Genomic DNA, 18,740 nt, shown 5'->3' with positions numbered 1-18,740 from the left:
CTAGAAGGCAGTTTCAGCCAACTAGGTACCGGGTGGGATTGAGACCTTTAAAGACCAACACCTTCATCATTCCCCACATGCAATTCAAAATTTAAGCAAAGCTAACCATAAAATAAGGATAATAGAACCCAAGTTCTGATTTTTCTTATGATGATTGTTTAGATGCATTGAAAAAATTATGTCAAATATCAAAATATTTTAAGACTTCTATTGCCTCTTCTCTTTGGTGCCCTGGTCTGCTGGTGCCCTAAAGCATGTGCATCGCTGTGTCTTGTGGGATCCAGCCTGCCCAATACAGGCGGTGGTCAGGATGATGGGTAAAAAGACTGGGGTGGTTTGAAGTAGGAGAATCAACAGGACTGAGTGATGGATGAGGGGAAGAGAGAAGCCAGGGACGGCGCCGAGACTTCTGACTTGGGTAGCAGGGTCGTGCCCTGCCTTTGGATTTCTACTGCTCATCATGGCTGACATTTGGCCGTGGCCCCTCCCAGGCAGGCACCCTTCCAGCATCTGTTCCCTCTGCAGAGTGCCTCCATCCTTTGCACTTAGTCCAGACTCCAATGGGTATTTTAAAATGCCCTCACCCGAGGGCCCCCAATAAATCCCTCACAGACTTTAAAATCCTCAGGACCAGATTCAGCCTCTGACATAACCACTGTTTCAGCACAGCTCTGTCATGAGACTCCTGACACAACCTTGGCTCAGGAGGGCTCAGCAGGGGCCCCCATTCCTTTCACCCATCTCTCATCCCTCCCTTGTAGGTGGCTCCTCTGTGCAAAGGTAACCTGGTCCCCTTACTTGCTCTGGAACTGTGGCTCAGTGACAAAAGGAGAAGATGCAGCCTGTGGAGACACAGCTTTATCCCGATGACATGCATCATGTCATCAGCCACTGCCAGCCCCCAAATCTGTCTGGGAACAAAAGGCCCCAGGCAACAGCTAAATATATCTCTGGGATTGTTTCTGAATATTCTGAAATATCCATAACTCAGTTGGGAAGAGAATTCCCCCCATGATCCTGGGACTAGAGCTCATTATACTGTTTTCTTCGGGATTCCCAAAGCCCTAATTCTGAGAGAAACAAAAACAAGTGCAGGGTGCACACCAGCTAATATTCTCCATGAGGGCTTTAACTCCCTCTTCGTGTTCCTCCAGGCCTGGTGTCAGATACTGGCCCCATAGTGCCATGTATCGTTTTCATCACCAAGATTGGAGCACCCCCTTCTGCCTGGGGGTGTATTCTATAGTCAGTTGGTAATTATGTCACCATTTCAACCACTTGACACAAAGTGCCAGGTTTCATTTCTTTCCAAGTCACCCTACTTCTGAACTCACAACTCCAGAAAATCTCAGCTTTGGAATGCTGGACTAGACCATGCCACGTGGGTAGGCTAGTTTACTGTATCAGAGATGAGTTACTTTTACGTACACAGTCACCAGAGAGAGGCCGTGTTCCCCAGAAATCGGTGGAGGTACACGTATACTTTTAGTCCTTAAGCCAAGAAAATCGCCATCATAATCAAAAATAGTCCAAATAGCGACAACAACAAAAGCACACACTGAAGTATACAGGGTGAAATGTGAAAGAGCTTCTTGAATTCTCCACCTCCTCCCCATTTCATTTCCCTCCTCCTTGGCAACAGTCGAGTACTGCGCATCCAGAACTTTTCCTGCACTTTGTAGATATCTTTCCCTATGTGTGCATAGATCGCCACTTAAATGAAGTGACTGTTATCATGAAGCTCTCAGAGATGTGCCCATTTCATGGATCCGTACATACCCCTTATCTTTACAATGATAAATAATTCATAAAATTCAAACTAAAGTAGTACAGGGCAGGGAGGAGGGGGGAAGTGTGGGCTGAGAATCACAGCAGAAATCTTCTTGATGCATAATTCAGAATCTTTCCGTGTTCAGTCTTATGATCTTTTTGCAGTTTTATACATTCGAATAATAATAATACCTGATCTCTAAAGCTCATGCTCTGTTTGTGGGCTGCCCCCTGAGATGAGATCCTTGTTATCTACTTTCACTCACCTCCTTGGGGAAATATTTTCAGCCTGAAATACCGGGTCAATTAGCAAGCACCATGGAACAGTATGTAATTCTCAGAACTGGCTCCAGAAGCCTCCTGGCTCCCTGGTGGGTGCCCCTTAAACTGCCTCGCCAACACTGTGTAATCACTTCTTCTTCAGCCAGCCCCAGGTTGTTCCTGCTCTGGGGAAGAAAGCGTCTCTAATTACATTTGCCTTTCTCTTCCTCAGTGGCCAAGGTCCTCTGTGCAGACGCCCGTGCTCAGCAGTTCCTGGAGCAGCAAAGGCGCAGCCAGACAGAAGGGCCCTTCCTCTCCTTTTAGAAAGCAGTGAACTTTGCTTTTCCAAGCCAGGTAGGCCTGTGTGATCTTTGACTTCATGGCTCATGTTCTTTAATGGATTTACATTATTATTTACTGTTACTCCCTTCACACGGAAGGCCAGTTTGGTATTAATGTATTTTCTCTTCATGTAAAATCCAGAATGACTGCTTATACCTACATATTTATGAATTTCCTGCCTCCCTAGAGGATGTTCTATTTCTCATCAAGATGAATATTTAGTTGATTTAAAAAAACAACTAATCTTTGATCCTGGTATACCTACTGGTATCGACATGTAAATACCCTTTATTACCATTTTCTTTCCCGAGAGCATTTAAAAATGTGGAGATGCTGTATTTTCTATGGGCTAAATTGCTCTTTACTGAAGACCTTAGGAATGGTTTTCTGTGAAGTAAGTTGAGGGAATGTCCTTTATGGAAACCGGGTGGGGGGTTTTCCCTGTGTTTGCTCCTGGTTGGTTTGAGGCCAGCCTCCTATGAATTTTCTTTTATTTTATTGAAAGTTTATTTTATTTTTTTTATACAGCAGGTTCTTATTAGTTATCTATTTTATACATATTCGTGTATACATGTCAATCCCAATCTCCCAGTTCATCCCCCCTACCCCCACCACCCACCCCACCACCCCACCCCACCACCATCCCCGCTTTCCCCCCTTGGTGTCCATACTCCTATGAATTTTAAATTGTTCATGACAACAGAAGAAGAAAAAGCTACAGCAGCTGAGCTGGCAGATATAGTAGCCATGGAGATAAAAGCGCTGCTTTTTCCCCTCTGGGATGCAAAATTTGTGTTTGAATGTGAATGACATCTTGAGATCAATGCATTTGGTACAGTTCAGTAGTAGAATAAAGAATGGTGTCAGAGATTGGGTAGAAAGATAAGGAAGTGTTCACTTAATGAATGAAGGCTTTTTGGAAGAGGTGGGCCAAAGACGAAGTATTTTGGGAACTAGGGACTAGTCATGTAATCTCTCTGGCCCTTGTCTCCTAAGCCCTAAAGTGAAGGGCTGGGAGGGAAGGACCACTGAAGTGTCCTCCGTTTCTAACATTCTGTAATTCTTTGTTCTAGTCATTTTGGACAGTGTAGGCAAAGAACAGCAGGCAAGATCTAAATAAAAGTCTGAAAGGGGAGATAGCTGTTAAGAATGCAAGCTGGAGCTTCCCTGGTGGCGCAGTGGTTGGGAGTCCGCCTGCCGATGCAGGGGACACGGGTTCGTGACCCGGTCCAGGAAGATCCCACGTGCCACGGAGCGGCTAGGCCCGTGAGCCATGGCCGCTGGGCCTGCGCGTCCGGAGCCTGTGCTCCGCAACGGGAGAGGCCACAACAGTAAGAGGCCCGCGTACCGCAAAAAAAAAAAAAAAAAAAAAAAATGCAAGCTGGAGGGACTTCCCTGGTGGTCCAGTAGTTAAGACTCTGCACTTTTCCACTGCAGGGGGTGCAGGTTCAATCCCAGGTCCTGGAACTAAGGTTTCACATGCCGTGCGGCGCAGCCAAAAAACAGAAAGTGAGCTAGGATGGAAGATATGCGCAGAAATGTGAATGGCAGAAAGGGAACATGAATGGTCTGGAATCAGAAGGTTGAATGTAATCCAAAAATATGGTCAAGGTAGTAGGAAAAAGATTTGAAGGCAGCTGGCTGGGTAGTTTGCATTAAGTGAATATTTTCTAGTGTAACATTTTAATTCTCTTAATTGTTTCAAATGTATTTTAACAACTTTATTAAGATGTAATTCAAATACCATACAATTGACTCATTTAAAGTATACAGTTCAATGACTTTTAGTATATTCACAGAGCTGTGCATATTTACATCACCACAATCAATTTTAGAATATTTTCATTACCCTAAAAAGAAATGTTGCTCTGCTTAGCCAGTGTCCCCAACTCCTCCCTCTAAGCCCTAGCCAACCACTAATCTACTTTCTGTTGCTATAGATTTGCCTATTCTGAACACTTCATGTAAATGGGATCATACAATATACGGTCCTTTATGACTGCTTCTTTCACCTAGCAGAATGTTTTCAAGGTTTGTCCTTGCTGTACGTATGTCAGTACTTCATTTCTTTTTATTGATGAATAAAAATAAATAAAATAAATAAAATAAAAATCATATAAATGAATAATTATAACAATATGTTGTTTTATTTTTAACATATAAAGATACAATAGTTGTAACAATAATAGTACAACAAAGAGGAGGAGGGAATGGAGCTATTTTATTTATCCATTCATCAGTTGATGGATATTTGGGTTGTTTCTACTTTTTAGCTATTATGAATTATGCTGCTATGAACATTTGTATATAAGTTTTTGTGTGGACATGTTTTCATTTCTCTAAGGTATATACCTAGGAGAGGAATTGCTAGTTTATGAGATAACTATATTCAACTGTCTTAAAAACTGACAGATTGTTTTTCAAGGCGCTGCACCATTTCACATTCCCACCAACAGTGTATGAAGTTTTCAGTTCCTCCACATCCTCTCTAACACTTGTTATTACCTGTCTTTTTTATTCTAGCCATCCTATTGGGTGTGAAGGGGTATCTCATTGTGGTTTTGCATTCCCTGATGGCTCATGACGTTGAGCATCTTTATATGTTTTTAGTGGCCATCTGTATATCTTCTTTGGAGAAATATCTATTTAGATCCTTTGCCCATTTTTATTTTTTATTATTTTTATTTATTTTTAAATAAATGTATTTATTTACTTTTGGCTGCGTTGTGACTTTGTTGCTTCACCCAGGCTTTTTCTAGTTGCGGCAAACAGGGGCTACTCGGGCTTCCCTGGTGGCGCAGTGGTTGAGAGTCCGTAGGCACACGGGCTTCAGTAGTTGTGGCACACAGGCTCAGTAGTTGTGGCACACGGGCTTATTGCTCCGTGGCATGTGGGATCTTCCCGGACCAGGGCTCAAACCCGTGTCCCCTGCATTGGCAGGTGGATTCCTACCACTGCACCACCAGGGAAGTCCCCTTTGCCCATTTTTAATTGGGTTATTTGTCTTTTTATTTGAGTTATTTTTTGTGTTATCTTTTTATTTTTAATTGAGTTATTTTATTTATAGATTCTCGACACAAATCTTAACACTAGACCACCAGGGAACTCCCAGAACCTAGTTTATATTTATACTAACTCAATTTTAGTGAAATCAAGAAACTTTACTCCTTTATAGCTCCATTCCCTCCTCCTCTTTGTTGTACTATTATTGTTATAACTATTGTATCTTTATATATTAAAAATAAAACAGCATATTGTTATAATTATTCATTTATATGATTTAATGTCTTTTAAAGAAGCTGAGAGAAGAAAGGATAGCAAGTGTAGATAGACTTGAGGATTATTACAAACCCCTTGAGTGAAGAAACCCTCTCTACTTTGCTTCGTTATCATATCCCCTGCACCTAGAACAGTGTTTGTCACATAGTAGATGCTCATTTAATATATAAATGAATGAATAATGATCTCCATACAGACAATCAATGAAGTCCCAGAGAGAGACAGTCCCAATAAGATGTAGAGATGAGTAATGAAGAGATTAAGATTAAGAGAATAAGGTTGCGTGAGTTGTGTGTATTGGGGGAGAGGTAATAATCATAATGAGAAGAAGTGAGAGTGTCTTTCTTATTCAGTGCCATATGTGTCTGAGGCTTAACACGGTGTTGGCATATAGCAGATGCTCAATAAATGTTGAATGAATGAATGATGCATCCTATGGCTGGTGCAGATCTTGGAGGATGAGGCAAGAGAGTTTCAGTCTTAGAAGTCCCTGTGTTGGGACTTCCCTGGTGGTCCAGTGGTTAAGACTCTGTGCTCCAAATGCAGGGGGCCCAGGTTCGATCCCTGGTCAGGGAACTAGATCCCGTTTGCCGCAACTAAGATCCCGCCTGCGGCACCTAAGACCTGGCGCAGCCAAATAAATAAAATATTTTTTTTTAAAAAAAGAAGTCCCTGTGTTCCCCAAATGAATACAATCTCTGTCTCTTCTCAGTGCCTCTGGCTCTAAACTGGTGCTTCTCCTGGGGTCTCACCTTGTGTCCCACATCCCCACTGGACTGCCTGGACCACCTACTCCCTTTGTGGGTCCTAAGCAGGATGTCCAATTACTGAAGGATGAGAAGTGCAAGCCTACTGGTTAAGACTGAGCAGAGGGAAGACAGAATAAATTTATCATTAACCAAGCTGGTAGGGTGGAGGGTGGGCAGTGAGAAGGGGAAGAAGAAAATTATTAGTGATTGGCAGAGGCAACTGAGAGAAAACCTGTGATCTTCTACATTTGTATACTCACTCATTCACCCACAACATTTATTGAAAGCTTGCATAGAACAAAGTGTTCAGCTTTCCTTATGCCAAATATTAAGTCCTAGACATAAAAAATTACTGTATCGTAAAAACATTCTGGAGATAACTATATAGCCCGCTGTGGTGGTGAAGATGAGCCCTGAGACTGGAGCCTCCCTGCCTGGGCTTGAATCCTGGATGGGTGGAGTCGCCTGACCTCCCTTTCTGTAAAACCGAGAATTCATGTAAGGATTAAATGGTTAATACACATAAAGCCCCTAGAATAGTGCCCACCCCATCTTATGTATTATATTATGTAAGAGCTAACTATTATTATTGATGTAATAATTGTTACCAAAGACTAGAATAGTTGAGATTATCAGTAAATTTCAATAAAATTTTAGACTTCCCATTTTCCATACTACATATCTATCTAGGCTTCTCCTTAGTAGCAGCCAATTATGTATATATGTATTTATTTATTTTACAGCTTGAGCGAATGAGAAGCAACAAGTCTCTTCTTATATATATTTATTTCATTTTGTTTTGTGGTTACTGTGGTAAAGAGCTGTTTTCTACCTCTGAAAAACCGGCTTTACTCCAGAGGTTACCAGAACAGAGAGGAGCCCCCTGGATGGATAATTCAGAGGGCAGGAAAGAGTTGCTTTTCTTTCAAATTAGGTTGATCTGAATGAATTCCTGCCTGAGATTTCAAAGCCATGGCAGATCAATGGACTCAGGAATCAAAGACACCAAAGGTGATGTTTCTAATGTAAATATATGAGCCATTCAAAACACTAATTAATGACTGTTCCTAGCTGGTTGTATCATGTAAAAGAGCAGCGTCATGAAAGATTCTTTTTTAAGGTTTAAAAAAAAATCTTTAGATTAGAAACATACAGTAAAAAGGTTGGATGTTTATTTCCATCGCTGAATGCAAGAACCGCCCCTTCCCCCCTACTCCCCTATTCCCCATAAGCGTTCCATAACCCACTTGCATTGCTTGGACCCTTAAAGTTCACTTGTACAATTAAGATTTGTCTTACTGTAGAACTGCAGGGTCCCTTCCAGTCAATTTTCTCAGTTGAAGCATAGAACACACTTTAAACACCGAACATTGGTACCCAATGTGCTTATCTCAGCAGCAGATCGCCTATTTTAAGTCAGGCATGCACAGTGAGTGTCCAGGTCGTTGGAGCCTTAGTAAACTCATCATGTGGAGAGGGGGTTTTTGGCACATAATAGGTGTTTAATAAATGTTTGCTAAATGAATGAATGATGGTGGTGATAGTGAGCTGAAAATACATTTATCATAAATAGGAGTCTTATCTAGATTTTTCACCCTGAATGATCCCAGACAAGTCATTTAACCAGATCATTTCATGCCTTGGTTTCCATGTCTTTAAAAGAAAGTATTGATATAATTAGTGGTTTTAGGAGTAGACTAGAGCTATGTTAATTCAAAATAATTACACTGAAGACTTCTACTGCCGAACTCACCTGGTTACAGCAAGGAGCAGGGAAGCAGTCTAAACATCAGGTTATACATTTGTCAACACAGTCTTACACTGGTCGTCAGGAAAGTGAGCACTCACTCTTATTTGGCCTGAGGTGCCTTCCAGGGAGGGATGCTATCAGGTAAAACAAATAACAGTGGATATGCAGCTACACAATTATTTATCCTCATTAACTATCCAAAGTAAGAGGAAGAAATAACACATTTAAGTAAAATGACCACATTATATATCATCCAAACGATGACGCTTTTTTTTTTTTTTTTGCGGTACGCGGGCCTCTCACTGTTGTGGCCTCTCCCATTGCGGAGCACAGGCTCCGGACGCACAGGTTCAGTGGCCATGGCTCACGGGCCCAGCCACTCCGCGGCATGTGGGATCTTCCCGGACCGGGGCACAAACCCGTGTCCCCTGCATCGGCAGTGGACTCTCAACCACTGTGCCACCAGGGAAGCCCCAATGACACTTTTGAGAATAAAAAAAGGAGGTAATATTAATCACATTGGGAAACGCCTGGACAGTATTAGGCAAACCAGAATGTACAGTCAGCCTGGGTCTATGCCATGTCCAGAAGCAGTCTCAAGTGTGCAGGATCAATTTTGCCCTTTTTTAACTAAAAATTTTCCCTTCCTGACCTCACCGTTTGCCTGTGATAGAACTCTCAATCCTCTTACGATCTCCGGTAGATCACTTGTAGCTTCAGCTTTATTTGCTAGTTACAGCATCTGTGTTTCTCATTATAAAATCATTAGCATTACCCAGGCAACTAAGAATGAGGCATATGCCTTCTGCTCCATTTGGTGAAATTCTTCCTCTGTTTTTAGCTAATTTCCTTATGTGAGTGTTCTACTGTTATTCACACCTTATTTTGTCTGATTTTCTACAGGTCCTGGTGCCCTGTACACATTCTCCTAAATTTGCTGACGACACATTTCAGTTCTACTAGTGAATCTTGATAACTTTTCTTCCTCCTATAAGATAGATTTCCCCTCTAACTAGCACTGCCCACTCAATAGTCGTAGGATATTGACACCTCAGCTGGCTGTACCCGCTAGAATATCCATGTATTCTGGTGGAAAAGAGCCAGGTCTTTTATACATTTGCTCAACAAATATTTAATTGAGCTCTTATTGTGTGCCAAATACTGTTTAGAGTCCTGGATATATAATCTAGTCTGTGATCTGTCTGCTGGTTTTCTTAATGGTATCTTTTGATACCCGTAAATTTTAAATGCTGATGAAGTCAAACTTATCAAATTTTTTTCCCCTCTTACTGTTTGTGGTTTTTGTATCCAGTCCAAAAAACTTGCCCTACTTCAAAGTCCTGGAGATATACTTCTAGAAGCTTTATGGTATTAGGTTTTATGTTTAAGTCAATGACATATCTCAGATTAATTTTTGTGCCTGGTGTGGGATAAAGGTCAAGGTTCAACTTTTATTTACACAGACATCCAGTAGATCCAGCACCATTTGTTAAAAAAGACTTGCCTTTCCCCACTGAATTCGCTTGGCGCCTTGGTAGAAAATCAATTGACCGTATATATGGGTCAATTCCTGGACTCTCTTTTGATTCTTTGGTCTATCCTTAGACACTGTCTCAATTACTGTAGCTCTTATGAATATAGTCCGTATAAGTCAAATATGATCACTACCCTGAAGGAGCTTACAATCTGATTTATGAGAGAGACAGTCAACGTAGAAGTCATAATAGTACAAAGAGGTGGAGAAAATCACAGTGCTAGCCACAGATGTGGGAAGTACAAAAGAGAACTCCACCTGGTTTAGGTGTGTAGGTACACAAGCCACCTGAAAGAGGTAACACCTAAAATGATCCTTAAAGTATCAGTAGGAATTTGCAGAGGAGTAGGCCTGGTGCCCTCCAGTAAGAGTGAGAAGACCAGTGTGGCTGGGTGGAGTGAGTGAGGTGGAGATTGGAAGAGATGACATCAAAGAAGAAGGGGATCACATTGGGCTGAGCCTTGAAGGCCATTTTAAGGGTCTTAGCTTTTACTCTGAGTGAGAAGGGAAGCCATCCAAGGGTTTTGAGTAGAGAAGTGACATGATCTGACGTCTTTTAGAAGGATCTTCCTGGATGCTCTGTTTGAAACAGACGATGTCTGAGCTGGTCTCCAAGCTTCTATCTTACCTGGCTGGTGGGTGCCAGATAAAACAGAAGCTCTGAGACCAGCTGCAGAGACTGTAACTATAATCCAATCAAAAGCTGTTGGTGGCTTGGACTCAATGGTAATACTGGGATGACTGTGGTTTGGGTAGTAATGGGATAAAGGGATTGTGTTCTGGATATATTTTGAAAATAGAGCCAGTGAGATCTGCTGACAGATTGAACATGAGATATAAGATAAAAAGAGGAGTCCAGGTTTTCGGCTTTAGCTAGAAGGATGTGTTGCCAGTCCCCAGTATGTGAGAGCAAGTCTGGAGAAGAAAGTCAGAAGCTTGGTTTTCCTACTTTAGAGTAAATATGAGAGATTGCTACCCAAAGTACGAGCCATTTCCCCTACAGAGAAACCAGGTGGAGATAAAGTCATCATTTGAGTCGTCAAGCCCAGTGTGAGCAGCACTGTCCTAGGTGGTGGGGAACCTAGGGGAATGGACGTGACCCCCGCAAGCGGACCCTGCTTTTGAGGAGAGCTGCGAGGGGGCTTGATTCACACAAATGAAATGGAAGAAATGTGAAGTCAAGGACCAGACTGTGGATACAGATCTCGGGTGCCACAGGAGAGTGGCAGTGTGGTCAGGAGTACTTAAAGTATGCTTCTAGAAGGAAATGGGAAAGGAGCCGTCTTCACAGGTTGGGGAAAACTTAGAGAGGAAAAGGCAAAACTGTGGTGCTAAGCAGGAACCACTAGAGACACAGATATTCTAGGCCTGGCTGGAAGGGTTGTCAGAAGTATTTTTAAAATTTGGTTCCTGGCACATAGTAGGCACTTGGGAAAGGATAGCTAGTAGTACGTGTTATATGGGGGGAATAATGGAGATAAAATTATGAGTCAAACTTCCTGAGTTCAGCCCCACCCCCATGTCAACACCTACTCCTTTGATGCCCTTTGCCCTTTCTCCCTTCCTAGGTTGTCTTCTAATACCTCTATTAGAAACCTTCAAATCTGGCTTTCTGAATTGTTTGTGAGGGGAAAAAGGAATTCGACTATCCTATTTCAGCAGGTTCATTCAGGCTTATGGGGTTTTAATCATCTCACTTGCGTGAAGACTACAAAGGTCCAGAGGGGGGCAATGTGACTTTTGGACTTCAGGAGGGCTTTCTTTTCCTACAAATGCTTTGGAATTCATCCCCTTGTCCCCTGCCACCAGCACCCATCACGTACCTCCACTGCTGGGTAACAATTTAAGAATCCTCAGATGTGTTTCTTGTAGAATGTAAAGGGATCACTTATGATGGATGGGAGGATCTTAGTAAAGGTTTCAAATTTTACTTGAAATTTGAATTTTTTATGATGGTGAAAGTAAGAGCTTTTATTCTGAAATGCTGCCCTCCTCCATGACCGTAGCACTGCAGCCCTCCTGCCATGATAGACTTTCTTGAGTTCTGCTCAAAGAGAAAAAAATGTTTTTTCGAACACCCCCTATGGCCATCACTCAAACGTCGCTCCTGCTTCTTAGTGAACACACTACATTAGAGTTGAAGAAAGTTATAAGGCAGCAGAAGAGCAGTGTCTGCTTTGACTTGCAAATATTTTTAATCCCTTAAAAATAAACCACGAGCTGCAAAGAGGCATGAGTGTTCCTGTACTGTGTTTCCTAAATTAGTTATTCCTGAGGAGATGTAGAATACATTTTGTTTTTCTGCTCAGGGCCACCTGCTTGTGATTCAACCCATGGTTTCATTCTGTACCTTAATGCCATTCCTTATTTGTATGGAGGCAACCATGCTCCCTCAGAAGAGCTGGGAAGATCTGTGTTTTGGAAGTGAATTATAACTGAGATTCATATCTTTATGGGGAAGGGCCTGAGTTTCTGCCATGTTGCTTCTGGAACTTGACCCCATTCTCTTCCTCATGTGTTTGAAATTCCTGGTTTCACATGTTGTAAGGTTAACTTAAATATACAGTCTCCACGCTCTTGGAGCTAACAGTCAAAACATTAAGGGCAACTTTCTTAATTTCAGTTGGCCTTAGTTTTGTTTTTCGTTTTAATCTGTGAAAAGGAAGTGACAGTACCTTACCTCACAGGGTTGTCATGTCATTCATCCATTCATTCACTTATTCATCCATTTCACTGTTGTCTGTTGTAAAATACCTAGCATTATAAAATTACAAACATATTTTTGATCTAGTAGATTTTAACAAATTTTAAAATTGCATTATAGAAAAATTTAATACGGATACAAAAATGGTGCAAAGAACGTTATAAACCTCCACGTGCTCATCACCCAGCTTCAAAAATGATCAGTTCAGGGTTTCCCTGGTGGCGCAGTGGTTGAGAGTCCGCCTGCCGATGCAGGGGACATGGGTTCGTGCCCCGGTCCGGGAAGATCCCACATGCCGCAGAGCGGCTGGACCCGTGAGCCATGGCCGCTGAGCCTGCGCGTCCGGAGCCTGTGCTCCGCAATGGGAGAGGCCACAACAGTGAGAGGCCCGCATACCGCAAAAAAAAAAAAAAAAATCAATTCATGGGTCAGTCTTGTTACATTTAAATTCCTATCATTTTCTCCACTCATTATTTTGAAACAAATTCCAGACATATTATTTAATCTAACAATCATTTTTAAAGATTAATGTTTATCCTATTAAAAACCTAATTAAACCGTTTTTAGCATTTTAAACTGCCTTTATAATTTAATCTATTTCATTTCCTTTTAAAGTACTTTATTTGATTAGAAAAAATAACTTTTAGAATACTAATAATTCTTATAAATATAATGATAAGCATACAAACAGGGTAAACCTTAAGTTCTCTTAAATATGTTCCAATGCTGCTTATAAACAGTAAAATTTCAACATGAAACCACCAAAGTCAATTATTCAATTCTTCATTTTAAATTAGAGTCACAAATCTATTTTGTTACTTTATTATGCCAATTTTCTTCACATTACAAGTATATAAAATACCAGTTTAATACAGGTTCATCAAGACAAAAATATTAATAATATGGGATTTGAGTCTCTTAAACATTTCTGGTTTTGCTGCTAAATCTTCCCAAGGTTAAAAGATACTTAATTGAAGGGAGTTCCCTGGCAGCCTAGTGGTTAGGATTACAGGCTTTCACTGCCCTGGCCTGGTCCGGGTTCAATCCCTGGTTGGGGAACTGAGATCCTGCAAGCCACATGGTGTGGCAAAAGAACAAAAAATAAACAAACAAAAAAAACCTTAATCACTAAGAAACTACTATGTTATCCTAGACCTCACAGAGGTGGGCCCTTCCCACCCAGCTGGCTACATTTGTGGATTAAACTCCACTACTCTGTTTTCTGTTTCATTCTATACTGAATTGTTTTCATAATCTTCCTTTTGGGACCTAAATTCTTACAGCTATTTAACTGACAGTTAATTGAGGATTTTATAGCTTATCTAACTCTGAAGTCAGAGTTGTAAGAAAATGCCAGAAAAAGATTTGTAAGAATGAATTCGATGGTGGGACTTCCCTAGTGGCACAGTGGTTAAGAATCTGCCTGCCAATGCAGGGGACACAGGTTCGAGCCCTGGTCCGGGAAGATCCCACATGCCGTGGAGTGACTAAGCCTGTGCGCCACAACTACTGAGCCTGCGAGCCACAACTACTGAAGCCCGCAAGCCTAGAGTCCGTGCTCCGCAACAAGAGATGCCAATGCAATGAGAAGCCCGTGCACCACAAAGAAGAGTAGCCCCCTGCTCACCACAGCTAGAGAAAGCCCGCGCCCAGCAATGAAAAAAACAACGCAGCCAAAAAGTGAAGAAAGAAAGAAATATATTAGAAAAAAAAGAAGAATGAATTCAATGGTCAAATAAACTTGGAGGACACTGAATTAAACAAACAAACACAAACAAAAAATAGATTTTATTTGTGTGTGTTTTAAACACCAGAAGATCATGAGTTACTAATACAAATATCTAAGAAGGGTGTAATATGTACCATTCCCAGATGTGTTTGACTATGGACCTATGGACTGCCATCCCCTTTTTTTCTGATGATGTTCCTATAAAACCTAGAGCAGAATTGGCAAATTAGCAACCTGACGGCCAAATCTGGCCTGAAGGTTCAGTTTCACTAGGCCACACAGTGTTTTTAAAATATTTAAGCCACCATTTAAAAATTGAGAGAGTTGACCAAAAATTTATTGATTTCCAGTTGCCTTTAAAGAATTAAAAGGCTTGGAAAAAGTAAGCCTGCCTTCCAGCATGGCTACCCAGGCTGTTGCTGAGCCTGGGCTGCCTCGTCATGCTGGGCATGGGGGCTCCACTAAGCCCCATTGAACACCTGTACGGCCCTCCTGGGCATTTGCGTCTGTGACCTTGATGGTCAAGAGAACCTCAAGTGAGGTAGAGCTCAGTGAGGGAAGAGCTGATGTAAGCCCATCAGCCTGGGTGGACTGGCCATGGATGTGAGTGTAAGCGGAATGGGGAGACCCCAGCCTCCTGGCTGGGAAAGTAGCTTGTGAGATCAAGTGGGGCAAGAGGGCGTGTCAGGAGCCGTGCTGCTGTTCATCACTAGGGCAGAACCAGTTCACATTCATTTTCCATTTGCTTCAAAGTTTCCCAGCTGCCACCACCCCCAACTCCCCTCCCATGGGGATCCTGACAAATATGCTGAGGAATAAAAAGCTAGGGCCAAAAGCTAATATGGTGCAAATAATTTTTAAATGTTAAAATAGATTTTCAAATGAAGCATGTTTGCTAATGATCTCCCCCGAGGGTCCACCATGTCTGAGGAGGATTATGTGGGCTTTGGCTGTCCTCGCCTTCTGTTTTCACACATAGAGAAAACCCAGCTATTTTCTAAGCAGCCCAGTGCCTGGCCTTGCCAACCAAGGAAGAGGTTGTCTGAGAGCCTTGCCCAGAAGTTTTGTAATTTAAACTCAGACAAAGAGAACAAAGATGAAATGGTTTTCTTTGATATTATTTTCACAGTGGGTTGCAAGTCAAGAAAATAAATTACCGAGTAAGCTCCGTTTTCTTTAATCTTATTGAATGCGTTGCTATGCATCCACAGTAAGCTAATAATTAAGGACCATTCTGCCTCCTCAGAGGCTTTGATCTATAATGACACAACTCTATATTTTTGGCTGGTTGGGTTTCTAAGCTCTCATTAATGTCCATAAAAATTGGTCAAAATCAAAAGGGCAGAGAGTAAAATGACAGCAAACCATGCTTGCATCTAAGAAAAGGGAGGATTTCGTCTGCAATTAGGTATATCATAATTTCCATTATTGCTTATTTTCAACATGATATAGCTTGATATTTTAGGACACTACTAGAAAGCAGTCCAAATATAAACTATTTATAGCAATGCCACAACGTGTAATCAGGATTTCTGTTTCCAGACATCTAAGAAAAGTCTTTAGGAAAAAAAATCCTGCAAAATAAAAATGAATATCCACAGCCAAACAGGATTTACCTTGCTAGTTGGATTTTTTCTTTTACTTTTTAAAATTCTATTGGAATATGTGAGAATCTGGAGTTTTTCCTCACTCATTACTAATTTTGAAATTTCTGAGATTTGTTGGCAATTCAATTACAGTAGAAACCGTATGTCTTTGTTTATTGGGAGCACAATAGTGTGAGTCTGGGAATTCTAATAATTAGATGTTGGACTTCATGAATTGATTACCCCCTTTTCTTGTCTTTTTTTCTCTATTGTTCATCTCTTCTAGATTTTTTTAAACAACTCTTTGATTGAATTCCTTAATTTAAATTTCTAATAGAGAACTTTCTTATTCTATGAGGGTTTTTATTTTGGTTTGCTTTAGTTTTAGAATTTTGTTCTTGTTTTATGGATGCAGTATTTTGTCTTTTGTCTTCTGCTTCCTGCAATGGTTTCTGTTTCCTTCAAGTTCCTTTCAGTCACTGCTGTTTTGGTTGGCTATGCTTTCTTTCTTTTTTCTTTTTTAACATCTTTATTGGAGTATAATTGCTTTACAATGGTGTGTTAGTTTCTGCTTTATAACAAAGTGAATCAGCTATACATATACATATATCCCCATATCTCCTCCCTCCTGCATCTCCCTCCCACCCTCCCTCTAGGTGGTCACAAAGCACCGAGCTGAGCTCCCTGTGCTATGTGGCTGCTTCCCACTAGCTATCTACTTTACATTTGGTAGTGTATATATGTCCATGCCACTCTTTCACTTTGTCCCAGCTTACCCATGTCCTCAAGTCCATTCTCTACATCTGCGGCTCTATTCCTGTCCTGCCCCTGGGTTCTTCAGAACCATTTTTTTGTTGTTGTTAGGATTCCATATATATGTGTTAGCATACGGTATTTTTTTTTCTCTTTCTGACTTACTTCACTCTGTATGACAGTCTCTAGGTCCCTCCACCTCACTTCAAATAACTCAATTTCGTTTCTTTTTATGGCTGAGTAATATTCCATTGTATATATGTGCCACATCTTCTTTATCCATTCATCTGTCGATGGACACTTAGGTTGCTTCCATGTCTTGGCTATTGTAAATAGAGCTGCAATGAACATCGCAGTACTTGACCCTTTTTGAATTATGGTTTTCTTAGGGTATATGCCCAGTAGTGGGATTGCTGGGTCGTATGGTAGTTCTATTTTTAGTTTTTTGAGGAACCTCCATACTATTCTCCATAGTGCCTGTATCAATTTACATTGCCACCAACAGTGCAGCAGGGTTCCCTTTTCTCCACACCCTCTCCAGCATTTATTGTTTGTAGATTTTTTGATCATGGCCATTCTGACTGGTGTGAGGTGATACCTCATTGTAGTTTTGATTTGCATTTCTCTAATGATTAGTGATGTTGAGCATCCTTTCATGTGTTTGTTGGCAATCTATATATCTTCTTTGGAGAAATGTCTATTTAGGTCTTCTGCCCATTTTTGGATTGGGTTGTTTCATTTTTTGATATTGAGCTGCATGAGCTGCTTGTATATATTGGAGATTAATCCTTTGTCAGTTGCTTCATTTGCAAATATTTTCTCCCATTCTGAGGGTTGTCTTTTTGTTTTGTTTATGGTTTCATTTGCTGTGCAAAAGCTTTTAAGTTTCACTAGGTTCCATTTGTTTATTTTTGTTTTTATTTCCATTTCTCTAGGAGGTGGGTCAAAAAGGATCTTGCTGTGATTTATGTCATGGAATGTTCTGCCTATGTTTTCCTCTAAGAGTTTTATAGTATCTGGGCTTACATTTAGGTCTTTAATCCATTTTGAGTATAGTTTTGTGTATGGTGTTAGGGAGTGTTCTAATTTCATTCTTTTACATGTAGCTGTCCAGTTTTCCCAGCACCACTTATTGACGAGGCTGTCTTTTCTCCACTGTATATTCTTGCCTCCTTTATCAAAGATAAGGTGACTCTATGTGTGTGAGTTTATCTCTGGGCTTTCTATCCTGTTCCATTGATCTATATTTCTGTTTTTGTGCCAGTACCATACTGTCTTGATTACTGTAGCTTTGTAGTATACTCTGAAGTCAGGGAGTATACTGATTCCTCCAGCTCTGTTTTTGTTTCTCAAGATTGCTTTGGCTATTCGGGGTCTTTTGTGTTTCCATACAAAGTGTGAAATTTTTGTTCTAGTTCTGTGAAAAATGCCATTGGTAGTTTGATAGGGATTGCATTGAATCTGTAGATTGCTTTGGGTAGTATAGTCACTTCCACAATGTCGATTCTTCCAATCCAAGAACATGATATATCTCTCCATCTGTTTGTATCATATTTAATTTCTTTCATCAGTGTCTTATAGTTTTCTGAGTACAGGTCTTTTGTCTCCTTAGGTAGGTTTATTCCTGGGTATTTTATTCTTTTTGTTGCAATGGTAAATGGGAGTGTTTTCTTAATTTCACCTTCTGATTTTTCATCAGTAGTGTATAGGAATGCTAGAGAGTTCTATGCATTAATTTTATATCCTGCTACTTTACCAGATTCATTGATTAGCTCTAGTAGTTTTCTGGTAGCATCTTTAGGATTTTCTATGTATAGAATCATGTCATCTGCAAACAGTGACAGCTTTACTTCTTCTTTTCCGATTTGGATTCCTTTTATTTCTTTTTCTTCTCTGATTGCTGTGGCTAAAACTTCCAACACTATGTTGAATAATAGTGGTGAGAGTGGGCAACCTTGTCTTATTCCTGATCTTAGTGGAAATGGTTTCAGTTTTTCACCATTGAGAATGATGTTGGCTGTGGGTTTGTCATATACGGCCTTTATTATGTTGAGGTAAATTCCCTCTGTGCCTACTTTCTGGAGGGTTTTTATCATAAATGGGTGTTGAATTTTGTCAAAAGCTTTTTCTGCATCTATTGAGATGATCATATGGTTTTTCTCTTTCAATTTGTTAATATGGTGTAACACATTGATTGATTTGCATATATTGAAGAATCCTTGCATTCCTGGGGGTAAACCCCACTTGATCACAGTGTATGATCCTTTTAGTGTGCTGTTGGAT

The 18,740-nt window shown here is 40.8% G+C and overlaps 1 protein-coding gene and 1 non-coding gene across 2 annotated transcripts in view; both read left to right on the top strand.

Annotated features, from left to right (window-relative positions):
• NIM1K (NIM1 serine/threonine protein kinase) overlaps nt 1–18,740 on the top strand; it is a 70,312-nt gene that overhangs the window by 22,558 nt on the left and 29,014 nt on the right. Inside the window, exon 2 of the mRNA XM_032627280.1 lies at nt 2,264–2,385. The gene's annotated coding sequence lies outside the window, so the exon portion shown is untranslated. The remainder of the gene's footprint in view (nt 1–2,263; nt 2,386–18,740) is intronic.
• On the top strand, nt 6,156–6,228 carry TRNAW-CCA. The gene has a single exon. It is a non-coding gene; the product is annotated as a tRNA-Trp (tRNA).

The sequence above is a fragment of the Phocoena sinus genome, chromosome 3 (genome assembly GCF_008692025.1).
Source record: "Phocoena sinus isolate mPhoSin1 chromosome 3, mPhoSin1.pri, whole genome shotgun sequence".
NCBI lineage: Eukaryota > Metazoa > Chordata > Mammalia > Artiodactyla > Phocoenidae > Phocoena > Phocoena sinus.
This window is presented reverse-complemented; position numbering and strand designations above follow the sequence as displayed.